This window comes from Daphnia pulicaria, chromosome 2 (genome assembly GCF_021234035.1).
Source record: "Daphnia pulicaria isolate SC F1-1A chromosome 2, SC_F0-13Bv2, whole genome shotgun sequence".
NCBI lineage: Eukaryota > Metazoa > Arthropoda > Branchiopoda > Diplostraca > Daphniidae > Daphnia > Daphnia pulicaria.
In genome coordinates, this window is record NC_060914.1 from 10,471,609 (window position 1) to 10,485,844 (window position 14,236).

The 14,236-nt window shown below is 39.4% G+C and overlaps 2 long non-coding RNA genes across 3 annotated transcripts; both read right to left on the bottom strand.

The window, feature by feature from the left end:
* Window positions 1-874: 874 nt before the first annotated feature.
* Window positions 875-1,455, bottom strand: LOC124326778. The gene is made up of 3 exons (XR_006915824.1): window positions 1,328-1,455; window positions 1,078-1,221; window positions 875-985 (listed from the first exon to the last, which is right to left on the bottom strand). It is a non-coding gene; the product is annotated as an uncharacterized LOC124326778 (long non-coding RNA).
* Window positions 1,456-1,973: 518 nt separating this feature from the next.
* Window positions 1,974-13,408, bottom strand: LOC124326794. 2 transcript variants are annotated; one of them, XR_006915842.1, is made up of 4 exons: window positions 13,194-13,408; window positions 12,961-13,090; window positions 12,265-12,484; window positions 1,974-2,005 (listed from the first exon to the last, which is right to left on the bottom strand). It is a non-coding gene; the product is annotated as an uncharacterized LOC124326794 (long non-coding RNA). The 2 variants fall into 2 exon arrangements; XR_006915841.1 differs by lacking the exon at window positions 1,974-2,005 and adding an exon at window positions 3,398-3,581.
* Between the last annotated feature and the right edge of the window lie 828 nt (window positions 13,409-14,236).

Consider the following 14,236-nt stretch of genomic DNA (forward strand, 5'->3'; position numbering starts at 1 on the left):
CGTAGTACGAAGGAGTAACTTCTCTGTAGTAGGTCGGGACTGCGTAATACTTGGCCGCATCAGTTGTAGTTGTGTACATCGGGCCAGAGTAGTTCTTGGGTGCTTCGGTGTAGTACTCTACCGTTTTGATGGAGTAATGAGCTGGAGCCTCGGTGTAGTAGGTGGCAACGGAGTAGTACTTAGCAGCATCGGTGTAGTAAGTAGCTGAGGACAGAGCAGTACTTAAGAGCCTCGGTATAGTAGGATGGGGCAGCATATGTAGTCGTGCAGTATTCCAGTGCCTTGGTGGTGAAGCTCGGGGCCAGAGTTATATTTCGGGGCGACGGTGTAGTAGCTCGGGGCAGCGTAAGTTGAAGTATAGTTCCTTAGTAATTTAGTACTTGAGGGCCTCGGTGAAGTAACTGGTCTTTGCCTTAATGGCACCTTTCAACGATGGCAAAGATTTTGGTTTACCACCTAGGAAGAAAATAAAAGCCATTTTTAGAGTGATTCATAATTACAGAAATAAATTGCTAGCAGTTTAAATAGGCTCTCAGATACAATCTAGCAGGATGATTATCGAAGTTGTTCATCATTCCATAAAAGTGTTATCATTAAGACTATTAAGACGAATTTCATTGAGCATAAAATATTTACCTGTAGCAACAAGGCACTTGTCGAAGGTGATGATAATTCCATGGTCAATTTCGGCTTTCCGAATTCCGACCGACAATGTCAATATTTACGACGCGATATACGACTGCTACGCCACCGTTATCTTTTCCGTTCAATTCGACGGGGTTGCAAAAGAATTCGTCTTTTTCGAAAAAGAGGCTAGGAATAAAAAGATGTCATTAGTAAATGTTCCACAAAATTACAATAATAAAGACCTCACCTTCACTTTTTGGGGCTTTGTGGGCAATTGGGGCAATTCTTCGGGGCTATGGTTTAGTAGCATGGAGCAGCATCAGTTGTAGTGTGTAGCACAGCACGACGGCATAGTTTACTTGACAACATTCAATAATTACGGGCATATTAATACATGGAAAGGAAATAAAAATTGATACAAAACTCCATGTAAAATGTCATAATAATTACCCGTGATTGAGAGCTGATAATACCACGAAGAATGCAGTTATGACCGTGTCGGAGATCCTCGCTCGATTTATTTCTATCGCCTTATCTCTCTCGTGCTCGGCATCAACGATACAACACCCAACAGCAACCCAACGCCATTATCAACTAAACAATGAACGATTTGTAAATTAGTTTTCGAATAAAATTGGTAATATACAACTAAAAAAAAGATATAAGTGATTCACGACTCGATATCAAATTGAATACTTACCCATGATTGCGAGCTGATATTACGACAAAGAACGCAGTTGTTGCCTTGCCGGAGATACTCAATCGACTATTCCCTGCCAACTTTTCTCTCCCCTTTTATACAATTTTTTCTCACCCTCACCTCTTAAGCCTTGTGGCTATTGTACCTGGTTGATAATGATGCCACACGTGTCGTTCTCACCCAACCTCTACACCACATAAAATATAGATAAAACATTTTAAAAAAAAAAATTTTAAACAAAAGTTTTACGTAATGATATCCGTGACTTTCGAGCATGAAGGAAACTGGCCTTTCCTTCTGCAGGTTGACGTTGCTGGGGATGGGTCTACAACAACCAATATCAAAATGAATACATCAAAATAAATACCAAATGGTAATGGCTTAAAACTCACTTTATACCAATTGACATCTGAGTCATTTCACTCGTTTCTTCGGTGAATGAATAAATCTTCCATTTCGAACCGTTTGAAGGACAGTCGGCTATTTTTTAAATATCTCTGTGCAACCTTGGCTAAATTTCAAATATATGATTCATCTATAATCATTTAATGCTGTGCACACAGTTGAGCCTTGTTAGAAAACTCTTTTCTGTTTCTCTTCTAAGTTCTCAAAAGTTATAAAAATGTTAATACTGGACTTAATGGACAAATGTGGATATTGGTGGTGACGCTGGAACCGCTGGAACGCACATAATTTAAGTAAAAAAGAAATCGTCTTTAATATCGATGAAGCTTCAAACATTTTTTGGTTACCCATTTTTTAACATTACACAAATAAACGACAAATGTCTGACCATTTCCCTGGTAGCACGCCTCTATCTATAGGATGTACGTCGCCCATCTTTTGCAGCCGAGTGAGATGTCTTAACCCGACGTCCATAGGATTGCCTATGTCTATACTAATGTCGCGCTGTAAGACATCTAAATGGGTACGGCTTACAGCCGTCTTCAAAAGACTTAAATTTAAGCAAAAAGAAAAAAAAGAAACGTTTCTCGATGGGCGCGAAACCACGTTCTTTGGAGTGGTACTCCAGTGCTCTACCCACTACACCACTCTATATTACTATTCAACTGCGTTTTGTTCAACGGGTTTAAATTAATACTAGCAGTTAAAATTATGAAAATGTAAAGTCCTTGTCTTCCTAAGCTATCCTGTGGACAGATAATTTGGACATCTCACAGACGTCATGTTACGTCTGTCTGTTAAGCGTCTAATTTCTAGACACAAATGGATGTCCGTGATCGTATGAGAAACGTAGATCTATAGGACATCTATACGAAGATAGCATAAGGCCGTAGTAAATTGAGTATCTATGTGATATCCAATTTAGGTTGCAGATAGATCAGATTTGATTTAGACATTAAGACATCTATATGATAGACGATGGATGTAAGTGTGCTACCAGGGTTAAAGTTATACGGAACTCTTCGGCTGGCGTATCTCTTAAACAGCTACATAACGTCGTTTCGTCGAATTCTAGACAACTTTTACTCACAAATATAACACTGGGCCACTAGCAAAATGTCAGATTTTACCATACCATGTACCATGATTTCGTTATTAAGTTTAAAATTGAGCAATAACTATTTTGTTATATGTAGAATCAAACCATCAGTTGAGCTGATTCGCAGAACAGACTATTCCTAGGGCTCCAAGCATTTCACAGTTCACACCCAAAAGAAAAATGTCAGCTAAAACCAGCCACCATCACCATTCAAGCATCAACCTATCCAAGGCCCTCACAATGAATCTGTCCAACAAGGAATGATACAGGCCCACCTAACAAGAAGTAAAAAACTCGTAGAATAACTAGAAATTGGGCAACCCAAACCACCTCATACACAAGCAAACTTCCTAGTGCCCCAATAATGTCATACCGAGATCAATCAGTAAAGAATCAACATAACAGATAACACAGACAAGATCACCTGACCCTGTTTAATCTGAAACACCATAAATCATATAAGTGAACGTGAACCGCCTAATATCACTGACATAATGAAACTTTAAACAAGCGACTGACAGGCAGGAAATATACCTCCCAATTTTAAAAGAAATGCAGCTAAACAGCCCCCGAAATGTGACAGTATAATCACAGATAGACACCATAAAAAATTTAAAGACCATCAAAATTCTGAGAGAATTCTTAAGTTCGATGTTACCTCTTCGTTTATGTAACTCGGGGCAGAGTTAATAAAGGTGCACACTTAATAAATACATTACCTCCAAGTGACGCCAACGCTTCATTTCTGTCCTGCAAATAAAATGACGTTGTTTAGTTTAAATTTTGATTCGTTTGGAAGTTATATTGGAATTACTTCTTGTGAGAGAACGGAATGGGCATTACAAGTAACTTTACTGCATTTGGGTCAATGCCAACTGGTGCATTTGCTCAATGCCAAAACACATGCACGAGCACAACACACATGCAACACATGCACACGAGCATGACTTAACTAGCTACTCACTACTCAGAGAAAACCTACGGGGAAGGCAAACTCACGCAGGTATAATATTACACAATAACTATTTATGATTTAAGTCAGGTGAAATCGTAACACGTTTGGAGTTCAAGTTGGCACAAATTCACCCAGCCTTGGCAGTTGGCAGACAACTTTGTTTTCGTCTGCTCAACCCTTTTTCAACGTTCCTTATTGGCAGATTACCGAAACCGAATTCGGAATTCGTCGACGTTTTTAATCTGGTCTAGCTTCAGACAACTGTTTTCTCAAATTTAGTTGTTAATTTGATGATAATTAACGAGAAAAAAGATTGTAATTGCGAGCCCGAAGGGCGAAGCTAATAATCGCATACGCAGAAAAAAAAAGCCATGTCACTTTGTCTGTATGTATGTATGTATGTATGTATGTATGTAACGCTCCATAGCTCGGGCGTTTTACGACACATTTAGGACTTTTTGGTCTTAAAAATTAGACAAAAAATATGCGGTGTGACCAGAACAAAAATAATTTAATTTACTTAATTAGTTCTCCTGTAATTAATGAAAAACTGCTAAAATAATTGCTTAACGACTAGTGACATCTAGCGGTTGCGACTACAACTATTTCACTTTCACATCAAATCACCACCAGATGTTATTTATGTTTTGTAGTTATTTGAATAATTGATGGTTATTTTTAAATTCAATTATTGAACTTTATGTGTAAAAATTGGAAAATATGAGTTGATCAAACCAAACGTAAATAACTTGCAAGGATATTGAACTGTGACAAAAAATCCCGTTTTAAGACAAAAAGTCTGTGAAGAAAAGTGTGAATAACAGATTCACAACAGATTTCGGACTTTTTGGTCTTAAAAATTACACAAAAAATGTGCGTTGCTGCCAGAACAAAAATAATTTTATTTACTTTGATAATGGATCGAATTAAAAGACAATAAATAGATTTTTGGTTATAGCGCTGGCATGATAATGAAGAGGGCCATGGTTCAAGTCTCATTAAAGATTTAATTTTATTTAGAATAAAAATATTGTTTTGACCCATGCCCTTTGTTAACCATGACTCAGACAAATCAAAATTTCGCGATAGAATTTTTTTCCAGAAAATTTCAGAGAAAAAACATAGAATTTACAGAAAAATTCTGAAAAATTAGTAAGGCATTTAGCAAAAAGTCCGACTTAACAATAGGCCCTGAATTTTTCATTTAAGACAGTTTTCAACTGGCTTAAGACTATCCCTTCGTGGCGAGCTGATAAGCTTGCTTTTCTATCTTATGCTCGTAAGAATAAAACAAACAAAGAATTCATAAACTTGAAACTGTACAATGCCAATGCCATCTAGCGATAATGTATTCCACTCCCCCGGCACTACTATTTATAAATCTCTAATATGTGGTAGGAAAAAATAAAAGTTTTAAAACATTACTAACTGAATTAAAACAAATTTAATTTTAAATTAGGGGAAAACAGTGGACGATCGTCTTTTTCTGAAATATGGGCGTAGCTACACTCCCAGAATACCAAATTCGCCGACGAATTACACAATCAAGATGGTCAAGCGCCCAAGCGGTGTTCCGTCAACAGTAATCTTTATTTTTTTATTTTATTAAATAGTAATTAATGAAAAAGATGATTGTAATATGTTTGAAAAAATAAAACAAACGTAGAAATCATATTTTCTTCCGTGTAAACTAGAAAATGTATTTTTAAACCAAAGTTAACTATGCCTTTTATCGCATATTATCGAATTCGCTGACAACACATTCAAGGTCGTTCAAGGTTGTCAAACGGTGTTCTGTCAACAGTTTTCTTAATTTATGAAATTAATTTGACGCTAATTAATAAAAAAATTGATTGTATAATGTTTGGAAAAATAAAATGAACCAAACCATCATAATTTCTTCCGTGTAAACTTTAAAATGTAACTTAAGTTAACTAGTCCAATGAACGAGTGCCAATAGTGTTGACGTCCTCCGAGTTGATATAAGGGCACGAAAATCTGACCAAGATATTCAAGCTTTCATATTTGTTCCCACAAAAACAAAATGAATCCTGCAACGAACTTCCTTGCTTTTTTCTTGCGTAAATGGATCCTCTTCTTCCACCTGGAGGATTCCATTACTTCCCCGAATACTGTCGTCCCCGCAGCTCCACGTCTGCAACCGGACTCACAACCCGATTCCCCAATGTCCCTTGAGGCACATCCCAGATCGGACGACAGTCTTTTCCCAGACTCGCTTTTCCCAAATTGGGCCATCCGTTGTTTCAAATGGATGGTACCCATTTCCCCGAATTTTACCATCGCAGCAGATCCACGCCTGCTTTTACCGGTCTCTCTACCAGGATCGTCGACGGACACACCCAACAACCGTGTGTCTCTCGAACGAGATCCGACCGGATCCCAAACCCATCCGACTGTTACCTCTGTCGCGGGAAATTTGCACAATGACCATCTTAAAGTGCAAATAGACAGACAACAGTCGAATGAACCTGATGATGTTGTAGTTAACAGTCTCAAACAACGACTCGTAGTTACGTCATTGGCTCGCGACAGTTTGCGAATAAAGAACACTCAATTGATGAAATCTTCTGTCTCGAAACAACAAAAACTCGATAAAGAAGTAAAAGACTTGAAACTTTCCCACAATGAATTAGTTTCTAAGTTGAATGAATCTCAAAAGCAAAACGAGATTTTAGGGCACCAACACGCCCAAATGGAACAAACACTTCACTTGAACATTTCCGAACTGGAGGACAGTTGTTTACGAATAAAAATACTCGGACAAAAATGTGTATCAGCGTCATTGGCTCGCGACAGCTTGCGTGTAAAGAACAACCTATTGAAGAAGTCTTCAATCCACATGCAAAAGAAAAACCAGAAAGAAATGGATGATTTGAACCGTTCTCACCAAGAATTAGTTGCTGAGTTGAATCAATCGAAACTTGAAAACGAACTTCTGTGTCACCAACAAGCCCAAATGCAACGTGAAAATGAGATCAAGATTTCTGAACTGGAGGAAAAATGTTTACGACTAACGAAGGAGAAAGAAGATCTCGCTGTGAAGTTGATACAAGCCCAGTCCGATCTTGAATCACTTGGCTCTTCATTTGAAAATCAGAAGGAAACAGTTTCCAACTTGGAAAACGTGATTTTGGATTTACAATCGGTAAAACCAACTGTGCCGAACGCAACCTCTCAGGAAACTCAGACCGACACAAGTCAAATAACAACAGTTTTGCCTTATTCCCTACCGAGAACTTATGATCGTGCATTTCTCATGCAGAGAAAATCTTTTGGCATCAAGAAACCCGGATGTCTTCCTTCTGAGATTGTCCGTAAAGTCGCAATGGGCATGACATCCAAAATAACCGAACTACTACCACCAAGAAGACAGATAAAGCTGATCGATATGAAACCATCAGAGCGTGTCGTTGATACATCAAAAGTGTGGCAGCCAAGAAGAGCGACGCCCGTTGCAGCCACTGTCACATCACCAACAGATGTGCTTCTCAACACGGTACGTGGTATATTGAACAAGATGACGCCGGCCAGCCACGAGCGATTCTTGGCAAAGATTCTAGCTCTGGAGATTAATAGTGAAGAGAGGCTGTCTGGAGTTATTAAACTTTTTTTCGAAAAAGCTCTGGATGAGCCCATGTATGCCGCCACGTACGCTCAGATGTGCCAGGCATTGGCCACCAAACAAGTCGTCTCATCAACCGATCCAACGCAAAGTGTATCATTCCGAAAGTTATTGCTCTCACGCTGCCAAAAAGTGTTCCAGAAAGATAGCGATATCCTGATTGATGTTGACAACAAGAGGAAAGAAGTACAAAAGGCTGAAACGAAAGAGAAGAAGAAACTACTTGAGACGGAACTCATTTCTCTCATAGACCGGAACCGAAGAACTACTCTAGGCAATATCAAGTTCATTGGAGAACTCTACAAAGTCGGAAATATAACTGAAAATGTAATGCACAGTTGTGTCCGTCGCCTTATTCAAACACCGTCAGATGAGGAAGCGATAGAGTCCCTATGTCGCTTATTGACAACCATTGGAAAAGGCTTGGAGAACCATAAAAATAGCGGAATTATGAATTCTTACTTTCAGGCATTGGATTCGATTATTAAACAAAACAAGATCTCAAACCGCATCCGTTTTATGGTCCAAGACCTTTGCGACTTACGAAAACGAAAATGGACACCTCGAAATGAGCCCTGTAGTAGTAATACCACCAAAATCGAAACCCAGGAATCAACTCGTAACAACAAGCCAGTTACGTCCACCCAAATCACTAAATTGGCGACAAAAGATTTTGGCTGTGAATCACAGTCTCAGCAACTCCAGGGCAAAACTCTGCTGACTACCGAAGTGACCTGTGACGACACATGTGGTTTTGAGCTCGACATGCAAATGATTCAAACGTTTTCAAAGCAACTCGGACCTCTGTACTTTTCTAAGGAACAAAAAGTAATCACTAGTGACGAAACATGCGGCTTCGAACTGGACCTGGAATTTATGAACGGCGTTTCAAAGCAACTGCCCTTCAGGCCATTTTTCATCCCGGAACGTGACCGAACCAAACGCCCAATTTCAGCCGCCCCTGCCGAACCAAAAGTGCAATTCGCATCTAGCGACATTCGCTATAAGAATAAACCCATGAATGGGTACACGGTGACGAGTGTCGACGGTATAGAAACAATTGTCAAGTCCGAGAGTCTTGCGCCAAGAACTCGGCAACTGATTGCAGAAGAGAAACACAAAAAACTCGGGCCGTCGGCTGCATCAAGCGAACTAAAGAATAAAGAAACCACCAAGACGATTTCACCCCCAATGGAGGTGACTAAAATTACTAAAACAGGTCAAGCAGACTCTGCAGAAAAGTCTCCAAGAGGCCTCGTACTAGCTGAAAAAGAAGTTAAACGGCCAACGGAAAAGTCTTCAACAACTGCGTTATCACCCGATTTTGTGATCTTGTCATCGGTGACACAAGAAGTAAACTACAACGAGATTGTCGTGACTGGAATACCAAGATCTGACAGCGGACGAGTCATCGGACGAGCTGGATCCAACATTAAGAGATTGCAAGAGCAGTATGGGGTCCAGTTAAGTTTCTTCGAAGGTAATCTGTATATTACCGAAGGAGATGCTGAGGGACGCAGGGCCGCCTGTAGCGACGTGATTGATAATCTACCTGTGACGATAGAATGCAGAAAGCTAGATCTAACTAAGAATCGTTATTCCAGCTGTTATTTGCTGAGACAGCTCAACTTCAAACACAATGTTCGAATCCATCATCGATCAGCCGAAAAAAAATTCGTTACCATTTGGGGGACTTTGGACAGATGCAGAAAAGTCTACGAAATCCTTCAAGCCGGATCTCGATAGATTTTTTTTTTTTTAATTTTAATTTAAGTTAAATGTTGACTAATGCTGAACAGTCAGTCTTGCCATTGGTAGTTGTTGGCTTGCGATGTCGCTCCTCCTCGCGACAATCCGAAAGAATCGGTGGATGAACCCGTCAACGGAGTTGCTGCAGTGCACTGGTGTTTAAGAGTGTGGACTACCGAAATCCTTGGCACTGTACGAGTTGAATTGTTAATGGGAAAACACGAAAGTGTCGACCCATCACAAAACCTCTACAGTAAAAGGACTAGGTCGTCTTCACTCCATATTAGTGTCCAGCAGTTGACTACCTTGACGGGGGGTTTCATTACCCTCAATTGAGTCCACCAGTTCTTGACGTGCGTTGCGCTGGAGATAGCGGCCGAGCAAGTTGGCCATTATCGATTGTAAGGCTGGTTCAATGTCTTATATTCATGCTTTGATTTTTCTCTTTTTCAATCGGAATAAAATTTCATTTAAAATTTCATATTTTTAACTTGTTGTGTCATTCAAATTTCAAATACGCGCGTACCGCTATAACTTGTTTGGTTCTTTACGAAAGGAGAACTCTGAAAAAGAAAACCGAAGAAAACATCTATGCTTAACATAGGAAAATGTTGGGTTTCTCGTACGCTAAAGTCAAAAGCAAGTTATCAATAGTTACAAATACTTAAATGCTGCGGACAATAAAGCGATTTAACGGACGGCAACAAAACGGGAGATGTTTCAATTAGGGAGCGAAATATTTAGACAACCAGAGATTAAGAAGTGAATGCTGCTTCCGTTTCAGTCAAAACATTTTGTTACTTAGTCATTATCAAGATTTTTTATACACCAATAGAAAGTAATTATGTTCCCTATGTTCCTGGTCTTGGTTCACTTAATGAAACTAATTGCGTTTGCAACAAAAAAAACATTGCTGATAATATCGTCCCATCGTAAAAGTGGTTCTCCGGAAAAAAGAAAGAAACGAAAAACATTCCTGTTGTTAACAGAATAAGGTGTGTCTTGATAGAGAGACACCTAGTTGCCTACTAAACAACGGCAACGACTAACTAACAAGATGTTGTTCGTTAGTAGGCAAGAGCAGACTTGCTGCTGGTTTTCATCATTCACTCATTGCATTTTAGTTGAACTTGAGACTTAAATGACATATTCAACACCACAAAATAGCCTTTTCTTGAGGCTTTTCTTTAATTTAGTAAAGGCTGAATAGATTTATTCTCGTTGAATAGAATTCAAATACTTATACGCCCAGCAGAAGGACGGGCGAAAAAGTCGTAAAAAAGTCGAGAGATTGTGTGAGAGAAAATAACACACAGCCACCTTCTAATTTTACGACGGACAACTACACAAAGAAGAAGAGGGTCAAAACTCAAAATAATGAAATGGCCAACACAATTTTCCAGGCAAAAAAGGGATCGGGGTGTTCGGGGAGAAGCTATAATTAAGAAGCTATTCTTTAATTTAGTTAGGTATAGTGGCATTAGCGAAAGAATCGTGAACAGCGAAAATGTTCCAGATAGGCCAGGTCAGAAAGTTGCTTGTTTAATAGTGAAGGGTTTCCCTGTTGAAAATGGGACTGCGGTTTTACTTGGACGGCCCAAAGCAAATTGCGGATTGTGGAATAAATTGTGGATCAAACAACACCGAAATCGGCCAGCAACGTCATCAACGAGCACCATCAATTGTTTGAGAGTTATTTCCACGACTCGCTACTGAAAGACTTACTGGCACGCCCACCATTTGAGAGAGAGAGGACGCCTCTCGCTTTTCTTTGAACAAGGTAAAGTAAAAACAAGATGTGGTTTTCACTAGTCGGCAATAGCTAAAACTGAGAGAACGGAAAAGAAAAAAAGAATACTACACGCCGATTTGTCTACTTCAGTCTCTTAGAAGATGATGTCGTTATATGGAACGGCAATTTTTCAATCGGCTAAATTCCAACTTTCTCTCGTTTGTTTAAGGGTATTTGTTGGTAGTTCGTGTTTAGTTGTCGTCATTTCAACCCTACACCGACAGAAACAGCAGAAAAGAAAAATTGACCAGATAAAAGATACGAAAACGATTTCAGTGTGGAATGCTGCGGATCGGAGCGGAAGTGCGAATCTTTGGTAAAGGCAAAGACGTTTTGGCCAATCAAAATTGCATTTACACTCGATGCGAAATGGTCGATAATCCAATAGAGCGTCCCCTCGAACATTACGACGCAATCGTCGTGGTATTTAATTAAGAAAAAAGCTCGTAGTAATAAAATTTAGACGACTTAACAACAAGACGAAAACAATCGCCTGGATGGTGTCACCTTATTGCACAACACGCGGGCCAAAGAAAATCGAACACGGAATTTAAGCTGTAGACAAATACAGACAAATACATTGACGTCGATGTGAATATACATGGAACCTTTTCGTGTCCTTTTGCTACAAACATCGTTAAGCTCCAGAGATCTCTATTATATACTTTCCTATGTTCCTAACTCCGTTGAAAATTAAATTCATTGATAAAATCTTTTTCCCCCGTGGGGTCGACATAATGACGGCTAGTTGTCGTAGTATCATGTCACATTATCAGATAAAATGTAAAAGGGGAGCAAGAGCTGTTAATTTTGACAAGGGGGGAAACAGACCTGACCTTTAGTAATAATAGACATAAAACGGCATCACTTTCCCCAGATAAAATACGTTCCATCGAATAGAGTCGTCAACAGAGTCAGAAACCAAAAGGCCACGGCTGGAGTGCAGTCAGCCAACTTTTCCCGGAAATGCAACACGTTAAATTGTGCCCACTCACATCCTTAATCAGCTAAAGTGTCTTGAAAACAACCAAGTGCAATCGAAATGAAAAAAAAAACAATTGCCATCACAGCCGCAGTGAAAACGAAGAAATCAGATAGAGAAACGAACAACTCTGAGTTATGCAACGAACCCTAGCTCTTAGATGAGTAAACAAAAACGGCAAGAGAACGCAAGTCAAGTCAACCGCATACGGAAATCATCGTGCAGGAATCTACGTACTTTGTCACGATTGACAATCGACGCCAGCCACCAAACAGTAAAAAAAGGAAGAAAATAGAAATTATTTTGTCCTACCTTGGCGCCTGGGAAATGCAGCCAGGCATCTACAGTTGATCCATCCATCCGCTGAAGAATTAAATTACACCAGACAGGATAGGGTATAAAGGATGTCCTCGTGAATACACCCACATTCACATGGGCGTACACGAGGACATTTTGAAAAGAATGGGAGGAAAGAAATCCGTAACTCGACCGACATCCAAAGTTTCTCCATTCCAAACGGGATGCTGTTTATCTAAATGAAAAACGAAAAATGGATTACAAGAAATATTGACAGAAACAACAACCAAGGAAAAGTTGAATAAGAGACAGGTCATAATTGTTAATCTTTTCTAGTCACCGGCTGAACATGTTTGACGAACAAACAACTAACCAAACAAGTTACTGGATTCGAATAGCCATAGGCTAGCACATGAACTAAGTAACGACTATCTCCAATACCGTCGTAGGATTTAGATTCTCCCTTACTCCTACACGAAAAGTGGAAGAAAACCGAAAGAACTAAATGCACAGACAGATATGTGATCGTCATTTGAATACGTCAAATGTTTCAGGTCCAATAAACAGAGTAAGTAATAAACGGGATTTAGGGAGGGACGCAAGAATACACAATCTCTCCGGTAATGCTGCGTTCTGTCGTCGTTAAAAATTTTTTCTGTGGTAACACTATTTGATAGAGCGTACGTATGTGTCTACTTACAATATACATACCGATATAAGTGGTAAAGTAAGTTCAGTCAGCGAGTCAAAGTAAGCATTCTTATCATCTGGGAGTCGATTGTAAACAACGGCGTCAGAACTGATTAAATAGTAGAGGATACCGGGATCAGAATGCGGATAGCTACGCAGCATAAGATCTAGGTATGAAAAAAAAAGAAGGGGTCAGGGTCAACAGTCTTTTCACGTTACGTCAAGAGATCTATGTAGACTCGCTCTTGTTTTACCTACAAGGAGAACAGGGTGATCAAAAGGATTTGACCGAGAGAGAGGCAGGACGGGTGGTTTAGTAGAAAATATTTTGTCAGGATTATTGGCCGGAACTATGCAAAATAGGATTGATTAGTCTGAGCTCAATGGCCAAATAAATAAACTTTCTTTGACGAACGTTTGAAATTTCTCTCCAACATCTTCTTCGTCGAGTTCCAGATAGCAATTGTTGTTGCCTGAATATAACGAATAACTGGCCTTTTCAAATGGAAAAAATGCGGTGGAATTCCATGCACCTTATAATATACTCGTTTGGCAACTGTATCGTGACGTGGAAGTCGCCTGCCTCAGATAGTATACATAGCTTTTGATAAAGGCGGGAGGTTTCAAATTCTGTTTTGGCCAAAACTGTAGCACCAGTTTGGTATAAGCTCGAGTAGTGTCACGGATTACTTTCCTCCATGACAAGATTTCCATCACCAAAAACAGTTTTTTCCCGGATGCGTTTTGCAATGAACCAGCATTCTTGCCCGGGTAAGTCGTCGTGACTTGAGAGATTCCAGAGTCTGAAAAGAGATATAAGGAATTTTGATGAAAATATCCAGAAAAAGTTATTTTTACTTAAACATGGGTTGCATAGTCTTACTCAATAAAATCTTGTTATAAACCTGAACTTTTCTCCATTGAACTTTAAAACATTGAAGCAATTTAAACTGGGTTGTCTTTGGTCGAATCAGCCATTTTATTAAGTCAACACTGACGTTCTTTACACTGGCATAAACTTCAACAAAGATATTTTGTTGCCTGATTTGGAACTGTAATAATCCAGGTTGGAGATTGGAATTTTTTTTTTTATGTCAGTCTAACACTGGGACTGGGAGTTCACAGATAGGTTTTGTTGGTCACTAAATGTTTGAGTTCACTTCATGAAATATAGTTCTACATCTCTGGATTCTTCACGAGCAGCGGTAATTTCAACAGTCACACTGTACTTGAAAAGCTTAGACTTGTTGCATGCTGCAGCATTGGAGCTAAGTGACAGGGTGATTTTGATATAATA